The sequence below is a fragment of the Condylura cristata genome, unplaced genomic scaffold (genome assembly GCF_000260355.1).
Source record: "Condylura cristata isolate star-nosed mole 26May11 unplaced genomic scaffold, ConCri1.0 scaffold00001, whole genome shotgun sequence".
Classification (NCBI taxonomy): Eukaryota; Metazoa; Chordata; class Mammalia; order Eulipotyphla; family Talpidae; genus Condylura; species Condylura cristata.
Window position 1 is genome coordinate 46,351,055 of NW_004567102.1, and position 10,074 is coordinate 46,361,128.

Below are 10,074 nucleotides of genomic sequence, written 5' to 3' on the forward strand. Positions count from 1 at the left end.
TTTTTCCATCTCAGTTGCAATCCCCATGGGCTTCCCATCACCAAATAGAAGTGATTATTTTTAAGCTCTTACATATTTTCACTGAAACCAGAAATCTGGGATTGTTTTTTAGGACATGGTGCTGGAGCAATTGGACATCTGTATAAAATAAAAAGACCTGATTTGTGCTTTCCTAAATCTAAAAATTTAACTCAAGATGGGTAATAGACATCAACATACAACCTAAAGCTGTAAAGCTTCTACAAAAAAAAATCTTAGAAAAAACTTTTATGAATTCAGGTAAGCATATTTTTTTATATATGACACAAAAGCATGATCCATAAGAGAAAACTCTGATGGATCAAGTTTGCATCATAAGTCAAACTTGTTCTTCATAAGTCAAAATTTAGAAAAATCAAAATATAAGCCACTAACTAGGTAAAAATATTTTCAAATGCCTACATTTCTTGTAAAAGACGAATAACTAGAATATAAAAAGGAATTATCAAAACACAATCATAAAAAATGAAACAATAAAATTAAAAAAGAAGGTTAATAACATCAAATAAGAACATAGAGCAATTCTCTAAATATCATTTTTAATTAAGAGAATGCAGTTTAAATTCACAATGTGATATGATCACATGCCGGCTAGAATTGTTAAAATACAAAAAACAACTGTTTGTTCCAAATTCTAGAAAGGTTGTGGAGCAGCTAGAATGTCCATATACTGCTAATGGAGTTGGGAATTGAGAAACTGTGGAAAACAGTTGTGCATGTTCTTATAAAGATAAACAGGTTTATCACAAGGTTTAGCATTGACACCCATAGAAATTATTTGGAAAAGAAAATGAAAACTGTATGCTACTGTTTATAGTATCTATATTTGTAATAGTTTCAAATCAATTACAATCCACATTTCTAGATCTGGGAATTAATGTACCAATTGTGATACATCCATAAAATGTGATACTATTCAATTATGAAATGAAATATACTGTTAATATCTACAATGATGTGGATGGGTCTTAAAGACATCTATTGAATTAAAAAAAGACCTGTCAAATAACTACTTACCGAATGATTCCATTCTTCTGACATTCTGGAAAAAGCAGAAACAATGGTACAGAAAACAGATCAGTGATTTTTCAGGTAATTCTAGTGGAGACATTATCTTGGCCCATTTGGGTTGTTAAGGAAAAAATACCATAGACAGAGTGGCTTATGAACAAAAATTTATTTTTCATAGCTCTAAAGATTGGGAAATCCAAAATCAAGTTGGTTTATTCACTGTCTGGTGAAGACCCACTTCCTGGTCATAGATGACTTTCTGTGTCTATGTAAGTTGCACTGGCTAGGTAGCTCTGATGGTCTCCTGTATATGAATACTAGTACTATACATAAATTCTCCACCATCATGGCCTAAGTGCTTCCCAGAGGCCCTACTCTCTAATACTATCACATTGAATATTAAATTTATGAATTGGGGGCTGTGAGGGAAATGGAGAGGACATAAATATTTAATCTATACCAGGGAAGATTTGACAGCAAAGAGACCCACAACATTTATGGAATGATGTATGGGTTTTGGTGATTCCTACATTATTCTGTCCAGTTACCAGAACTCAAAGACTTAAATGGAATTTTATTATGTTTTAAGTTCAGAATCAACAAAATGATGAAAAGAGATGTCAGTAGACAATGTATTATAAAATTATAACATTATAAAACTAAAATAATAAAATTGTTATAAAATTAAAAATGAAGAGTTAGTAAAAATGTTAGCATAAAATATACATCTTGTAATTCATGAGGATTTTTTCTCTTTTTTAAAAAGTGTCAGCTTTCATATTTAAAGAAGTAATATTTACTAGAGAACTCAATACAGCAATGTTTAAATGATTTTTGCATTAATTAATGATATTTTCAGTAAATATCTTTTAATGGATTTCATCTGCTTTATTCCACTGTATCTGAACATTAATGATAACGCCACATGGTTCTCAACATTTGTAATTTCAATTAACCAAAAAACAAGATGTCCTTTATTCTGTATCTTCAATATTTGCCATTTGGAGAATCCACTTATTTTGTGTCTACTATTTTATTCATGAAGCAAAATTTTAGTGGTTCACATGTAGAATATTTTGATTATAATTATTAGTCAGGGTTATGCAAAGGCACCTAGAAATTGCTTTGGTTTTTCTTTTAGTACTTTAAACTCCCAAAATTTAATGACACAATGATGGATCATTCTTTAGGGAAAAAAATTACATGTATACATACACTGTGTAGTAGTTAAGGATTAAAACAACAAGGTCTTTTTCTGTGCTTTTAGGGTATTTTAAGACTTGTTCAAAGCTTGATCTCTCAATAACATTCTAATTAAACAATTCAGTTTCATCTAGAGTGCTTTAAACACTGAACAAGTCTTACAGGTTTTTATATAAAGCAGAGATAAAGTATCCCTACAATGAACTTGACTAGTTCTTATGGATTTCTTACTGTGGGAGTGAAACTGGCAGTAATTCTATCATCATCAATATTATTAACAAGCCCACTGTATTATGTTTCTAGAACCATATATTGAGTATTTGAAACAAGAGAAGTTTATAGTCTAACAGTTCTGCAGGCTAGAACCCTAAGGCCAAGGTATTGGTAGGGTGATGTTCCCTTTGTAAGTCTCCAGGGAAAGGCCAATACCAGGCCTTTCTCTTGTTTTTTGTAGTCCTGTGACATGCAGCAACGTAACTCTAAACTTCACACGGTCTTCCCCTTTGTGCATGTCTGTGTCCAAATTTCTTATTTTCGTCATATTGAGTTACAGGCCCATTCTACTTCTGTATGTTCTCATCTTAACTATTTATATCTTCAAATAGCCCTATTTCTAAGTTCACATTCTAAAGTACTGGGAGTTAGGACCTCAGCTTATGATTTTGTGGAGGACCCAATTCAACTTATATACCTGTAATCACACTTGCAAGTTAATTAATATCTGGTTCCGGGTCAGAAGCTTCAAAGTCAACCAATTTTTCTGACATATGATTTCTATGGATGGCATGGCTGCAGATAACTATACAAAAACTAAGGAAAGAATATTAGAAGCAGACCCATCTACTAATTTTAGTGTTTAAGGGAAGCTTCCAAACTTCTTTTGTGAATCATATCTGTTTTTTATTCAAAATTGCTTTTTTAAAAAATATTTTTCCCTTTATTCATGGAGTTTCTATTATTTATTTCCTATACCTATCTGCACATTTTTTTTCTTTATTCAGACCTTTTGAAACTTCAGGGGAAACAACTCTATTTGGAGTACAATATAACTTCATGGAGACTACTCTGTATTAGGTAGTATCAGAGGGTCCACGTAAACTAGTCTCAGAAATAAATCCTCTCTGGGAAGTCACAGCTCCTGACATTCAGTTAGGTCATTCAGAGTGCCCACTCTGCAAAGGGAAACTTTGTATTGCTTCTGTATGAAACAGAAAAAGTAAATGAGAGTTAGTCCACTTGAGGATTCTGTTTTTAAAAAAAGACCAAGATAGGACTTTAGTTTTCTAGCAGACAAGAACCATGTATTTTTAATTTGGTGGGGTACATAGGACATTGTATTTTAAGCATTCTCTAAAAACCAAGTCAAACAAACATCATTACTTCTTTAATTCACAGCCTTCTGATCCTCAGCCACATAGAAACAGCAAAAATCTGCTGGGGGTTTCTTTACTCAGTATCTCGATCAGTTTTTTAATCTTGGTTAGAACAAACTAATGAGCAAATAAAAACACTAAAAAGTGAATTAAGATGTCCTCTAGTCATGAAGAAGTAGTAACCCTACTCACAAGAGCGTATTACTGATGACATCAGGAAATTTTCAGAGCCTGTCTTAGGAACAAATGATTTCAAGAAGCTTCAGAATGATGAAAAAAAGGAACTTTGCTAAGAGTTAAAATTTCAATGGCCCAACAAACTTATTCATATTTTTCATTTTGTATAGTTATATGTATTATATCAAATATTAACTTATATATAAATATATACTATATAATATATCATGTTTTATACAATGGAGTTCTATTTAATACATCATTTAGAAAATAGTTAACTGCTGAAGAAAATCTTATATACATATATACATACCTTAATATTTTGATTATTATAGCAAAGTAAAAGTGAAGGTACAAAAACTCTCTTCTAGATTTCCTTTTTAAAGGGAAGGAGTTGAACTCCATTCTTTCCCAATGAAATAGTGAGTTCCTTGAATATTTATTATTTTAGTACTTTATTTCTTTATTATTTAATGAGTTCCCAATGATTTCATCATTGTAGTCACTCCACAGATTCTTAATTAATGAGTAATTGAAGAAATTGGTGGATGAATCAGTGAACTGATGTGCTATCTTATCTCTAAGGCCCTCTAATACTCTTTTTTTTTATGTCTAAGCAGACATGAACAATTTGGCTTTGGATAAAATAGGTAACATGAAAATGCAAGATTCACATTAGAGTTGAAATGAGTACAGCTTTTCTTTTCTTATTAGGAAGTTGGAAATTCAATTCTTATTCTGTCCTGATTCTGAGCAGCATGTGGATCTAGTAGTATATATAGATAGCAGATAGGCTAGTAGATACTATCCTAGTACCTAGAGTAACAGTTGGCATTTTGGATTTTTGACATTTGGCTTAGAATCTATGATGGTACTATTCTTCTAGCTTCCTCTATGTCATGTGGAACAAAACCTAGTACAGCAAAATCCCATAGATTACTTTTTGCATGCAACATGTAATAATAATAGAATACATGAGGACATTCTTTTTCTATCTATGACATAAAATTATAAGGACATAAAAAATGACACATTGTGAAGCTGCTAAAGAGATACATATTATATCAAGAGCAAGGGTCAAATATGTAAGCTCACATATTTGTATAGTATGAATTAACGTTTTTTTATCACTTTTGGCTAGAACAAGAACTCAGAAATGTATATAAACTATATGATAACATAAAAAATTAAGTTTCTATTTCAGTATTTCAGTTGAAAAATTGTGTGTTTAAAAGTCTATTGTACATAAGGTATGAGAATATGACAATAGATATGAGGCTCATAATACAATAGTGTAATTAAGATAAAACACAAGTAACTATAATCAAGAATTAATAAATAAAGTACAAGTAATTTATATGTAGAGTGAAGAGTAGAAACTAGGTTATGTAACTGAGACCTGTGCAAAGTATATCATTTAAGAAAGATAAAGTGCTAGAATTTTGTCTGATAGGGATTTAAGGAATTGAAGAAGAGTGTGAACAAGGCTATGATGGTGGGAAAGTGGTCTCTATTTTGGGTCAGGAAATAGTTGAATGCATTTGGACCTCAGGGTACACATGGAGAGTGGAGGGGAATGAAATTGGAAAGGCAGGATGACATTTCTAAAGAAGGCTTTAAATGTTAGAAGAGATATGCAGACTTCATTAAATTGGAAATAACCCCTGATAGAGTCTGAAGAAAAGAAAGGATTCTTAGTTGTAAGGTTGAAGAAATGTCACTTAAGAAAATTAGGATGGAGAGAAGAAGACGAGCTATAAAAATATTATGATGTGCTAGTGCTTAGATTATTAAGAGAGGTGTAGGATTAGAGAGAAAGATACGAGAAGTTGTACACAGGATCTAGCTGGAGAGCTAGGGTACCTTTGATTCGGGTATCCTGAGGGAAAAGTAATGCCATTCTTTGGGATTTGTTAGTGCAGGGGTCATCACCACCTGTAGGTGAAAATGGCCTGGGATAGAGTGTTACCAGAAACCAGGAGAGAATTGTGTGGAGCAAAAGCTGTTAGTAGAAAGAGGCAGCCAGTCAACTTCAGGGAAATATCATGATTGTAATTTCTTCCCTTCTCTGATTTCTAGCTAGTGTCCCCCTTTGGTCACACACAACTTGAAGTCAGATCAAAAAAGCTATTTACGTCATCCATTCATTTAGGTCAGCTTCCAGAGCACAAGTCAAGGTGGAGAAGGAATGATGGGAAAAGCTTTATTTAGACTAGAGGCCAACAAAGATAATACAACAAAGAAAAGGAGAGGAAATAAACAAAATGAGGAGGAAAGAATGGTGGGGATCAAAGCAAGAGACAGTGTCAGGGAGGAGGAAGTGGAGGAAAAGCAAGCCAAGGAGGAAAAGCAAGCCATTTTCAAGAAGAGTCATATAGAAACATTGTCATGAGATCCATGCCAATCTGGGTTTTGTTAATGCCAACATGGACTGTGTTTTAGATTTGAGGAGCTGGGAAAGAGAATGAAGATGATAATATGAGGGTAAAGGAGACAAATAATTACAATCTCACTTTTCTATTAAGTTGTTCTCTTCCCTTAGTAGCCTCCCCTTCTTGTCTTCTTTCTTCTCTTCTTTCTATTTTGCCTTATCAAACTCTAATATGCTAGATTCTTTACTTACTTATAGCATCTCATTTATTCTTCAAATGAGATCAGTCAAGTTACTATCCTAATTTTATATGAAAACAATTTTCAGAGAAGGATCTTGTCCCTGGTAAAGCATTTAGTAAGACTAGGTCTCATTTTAAAAACCAGGAACCTCACATTCCAAAACTGCACTCTTTTCATAGTATTAAACATACTCTCTGACACATAATAGTTATTCCTCAGATAGTTGGAAAAGAAAGGGAGTGAGTGTAGCATAGATCCTGTATAAGAGGTGGACAACTTGGTTTCCTGTTGTAGCCTTGCTGTTAAGCACCTTCATAAACAGGTAACATGATACCATTAGTACCTAAAATATAATATAACCTCTGTTAAAAAAAAATCCTGCTTTTAACTGTTTTGACAATAGTCATGTTACCAAAATATTTTCCTTAGAGAAAGTTACTATTGTAAATATTAGATAAATCACAAATATTTTCCATACTGCAACTGTTTATAAGATGAATGATGAATTTCTATACCTCAAATATAAGCTTTAAATTAAATATCTTCTTTATAATTTCCTTAGCATAAACTATTTTTATTTTGTCTTCATTACTGATTTTGTCCCAGGGAAATGGATGATATAATTCTAATTGTTTTATGATGTGGCATGTTCATCATTCAGTTTATGGAATATAAATCAAAATATTTCCAATTACTCATAATGTAGTCATAGTAAGTTATGGTGAAATCAGTGACATCTAATAGTTAAAGCCAGAAGATAAAACAGAATCCTGGTTGAATGAGGAATGATGTGTACCCTCTGACCTAATGCCCTTCCCCAGAATAAAACCTCCATTAACCTCATTGAAGTTAAAAAAGCAGAAATGAGCCAGCTGGTCTGTTCTTGAAATCTTCTCCTTAAATAGACAGTGTCAGTATATTTTGAAGCATCCCTGCCAGCACAAATAGCATTTAGCTTTCCATTCATGAACTTTTCTATCTGTTAAGAGAACACTGTCAGTCTATCATATAAATTATGGTGTTTTTTTTTTTTTAAGTATCAAATGTATTGAAATTACAGAATAAATACTTTAGATTCCTTTTAAAAATTAAAATTAGCTAGGACACAAATTTTCTCATTTTCTTTTCTCTCTTATTCTTTTGAAAATTCCTTCAATTCTGTATAATTCTACATAGTTCTGTCTCAGCCTACTTGGGACATACTGTGGGTAATTAGCATCCATTCACACCTACAAAGTAGAAAATTGACACGTTTCATATCTTCACAGGACAGTCAGAAAAGTAACACCCGAGAATGTTAATTGATTTGTTTAATATTGAGATAAATGTGGAATTAGCAGAGTCATAAAATGACCTGATGTCCAGACAAACTCAGTGCTCTAGAATTCAAGTAATCAGACTTGTTCAGAGCACTGACTTAAAGTAATTTCCATCCTCCACTTTTGACACTCTTAAGAGATGCGTTAAAATTGATGTGCTTATGAGCTGGAAAGGGCCAAAGTCTTCCAGATCTGTAACCTTATTTTTGTGCTCAGTTGCAGGTACTCTTGAAGCTAGGTTTTCTCTCTCATTCTTTTTTTTTTTTTAAATTGTTTATCTCTTACTAAACTCAATGAGGTTATGTCAGGGGAAAATTAAGTCATTCTTACACGTTGTTAAGAATAAAGAATTAAATATTGCTTTAAAACCTTGTGTTTGTGATGGATTTTGAGGAAACATGACTCAAGTGAAAGTGAATTTTTCAAGCAAATAGTAGTCATATGTAACTGAAAAATTAAAATACAAAGAAAGTCTGCATGACTTTGACAAATTTAATGCAGACATAAAATATCAAGAAACAAAAACTAATAGATTTTAAATTTATTTCATGACAAGTAAATGCATTATTGTTATGAAAGATGTTATTATAAAAAGTTTTAGAATGTGTTAAATGATATTTACTTTCCCCTGACTACAGGAGTGCCTTCCATGATGAACTAACTTACTACTTCAGCAAAAATGAATTTTAAAGGCTTTCGTTCTGGGATGCTTTTTATCTCCAATGAAGATCTAAAATTATTTGATACAGTACTCAACACAGGCATTGTGAATTATTTGGGATCTAGACTAAAGGAGAATTCAATTCTAAAAACTAAACTATAATATGTGCATAGTGAAATAACTATTATTTCTGGATGAGTCACCATCATTAGTGTATCAAGTTGGTTATAATTGTATAAGTAAATTGAATTAAAAGGTGGATTATTTCTTTCATCTGTCATGCATTACTTGGAAAGAATTATGATTACCTCTTTGTTTGAACTTGTTCATTGATATATTAAAATAATGCCTTCTATGTCTAGACATCATGTTGGTCATGTTGGACCCTGTGTTTCAATTCATGATACTAGCCTTTGGAGCTAACAAACTGTGGAGCTTTGTGGAAAAGATACAGCACAATGTAGGTGTTGATAGAAGAGAGTTTCTATACCTCTGAGTCATATATGGCATTACAAATAAATGTTACCTCAATAAACAATAATACCAAAAAAAATCCCAACATGTATTCCAAGATTTTAAAAAAAGAAAGTTGCATTATAAAATAAATGGAAAATAAAAACTGAGGGACTATTTAGAATTTCACTTGAGTTCTTTATTTTGGAGTGTGTAGAACAGTCATTGGCGCAGGAAGAGAGTCATAGATTAAAGAGAGTCATATATTAGTCACTAATTACTTTTAGAAACTCAAGTGAGTTTGAAATTTTTTATGCTTCAATTCAAATTTATAAAATACACCCTGAATCAGAAGATTTTTAACATTGTTTTGCACTTTGAAAATCTTATATTGGGTTGTATTCACTTGAAGTCAGTGATGTTGGACATTTTCATAATTCAAAGCATTGCTGTCTCTTGACTGAGAAGGAATCAACACGCTACAGAAGGCTTTGATTAGATGCAGGACCCTCGCCGTGGGGAGGAAGAACATTGTTCAAATAGCTGAGGAAAGTTAACCAACGCTGGTAGCCTAATACTTTTAGCACCTTAGGATGTGATTGCTCCTGAGAGAAGAGAAAATACTCTTTCAAGCAGAGTCCTGGAGCATCATGAATTAAAGTTTCCATAGATTAAAACAAAACAAAACAAACAAAACAAAACAAAAAAAAAAAACTTAATCTGTTTCTTGTTAAAACAGAATCACTCTGGCAGTATTACTATATCAGGGTTGTTGGGAGCAGGCATGGAGTCCAGGACCCCAGGTAGGCTTTTTTTATTTTATTTTTTTTTGTTCTTGTCCTTGTGAAGAAAGAATTTATCTGTGAGACCAAAGTTACAGAAAAAGTTATATGATAGGGAGGACAGGAAAGCTCTCTAAGCAGAGAGGGCCAGAGGGGCCCCAGTGCGTAGTTACCATGTGGGAAAGAATAGGTGCTTATCTTTTTTTTAATTTTTTTAATTTTTCAATTTTTTATTTTCAGAGGCTGAACAGAGGTTCATTGCAGAATTGGTGATGAAACAATTAGTCTCAAAGATTATATGGGTAAAATGGACGATGAATGTGGGGTTTGGTTGTTGGGTGTTATTTATGTTTCTTGGTGATTGGTTGGGCCTGTGAGGTTCTCCGAGGCTAGTCAGTTTTCCCACCTGACTCAGCCTATTTTCTTTTTCTTTTTTTTTTTTT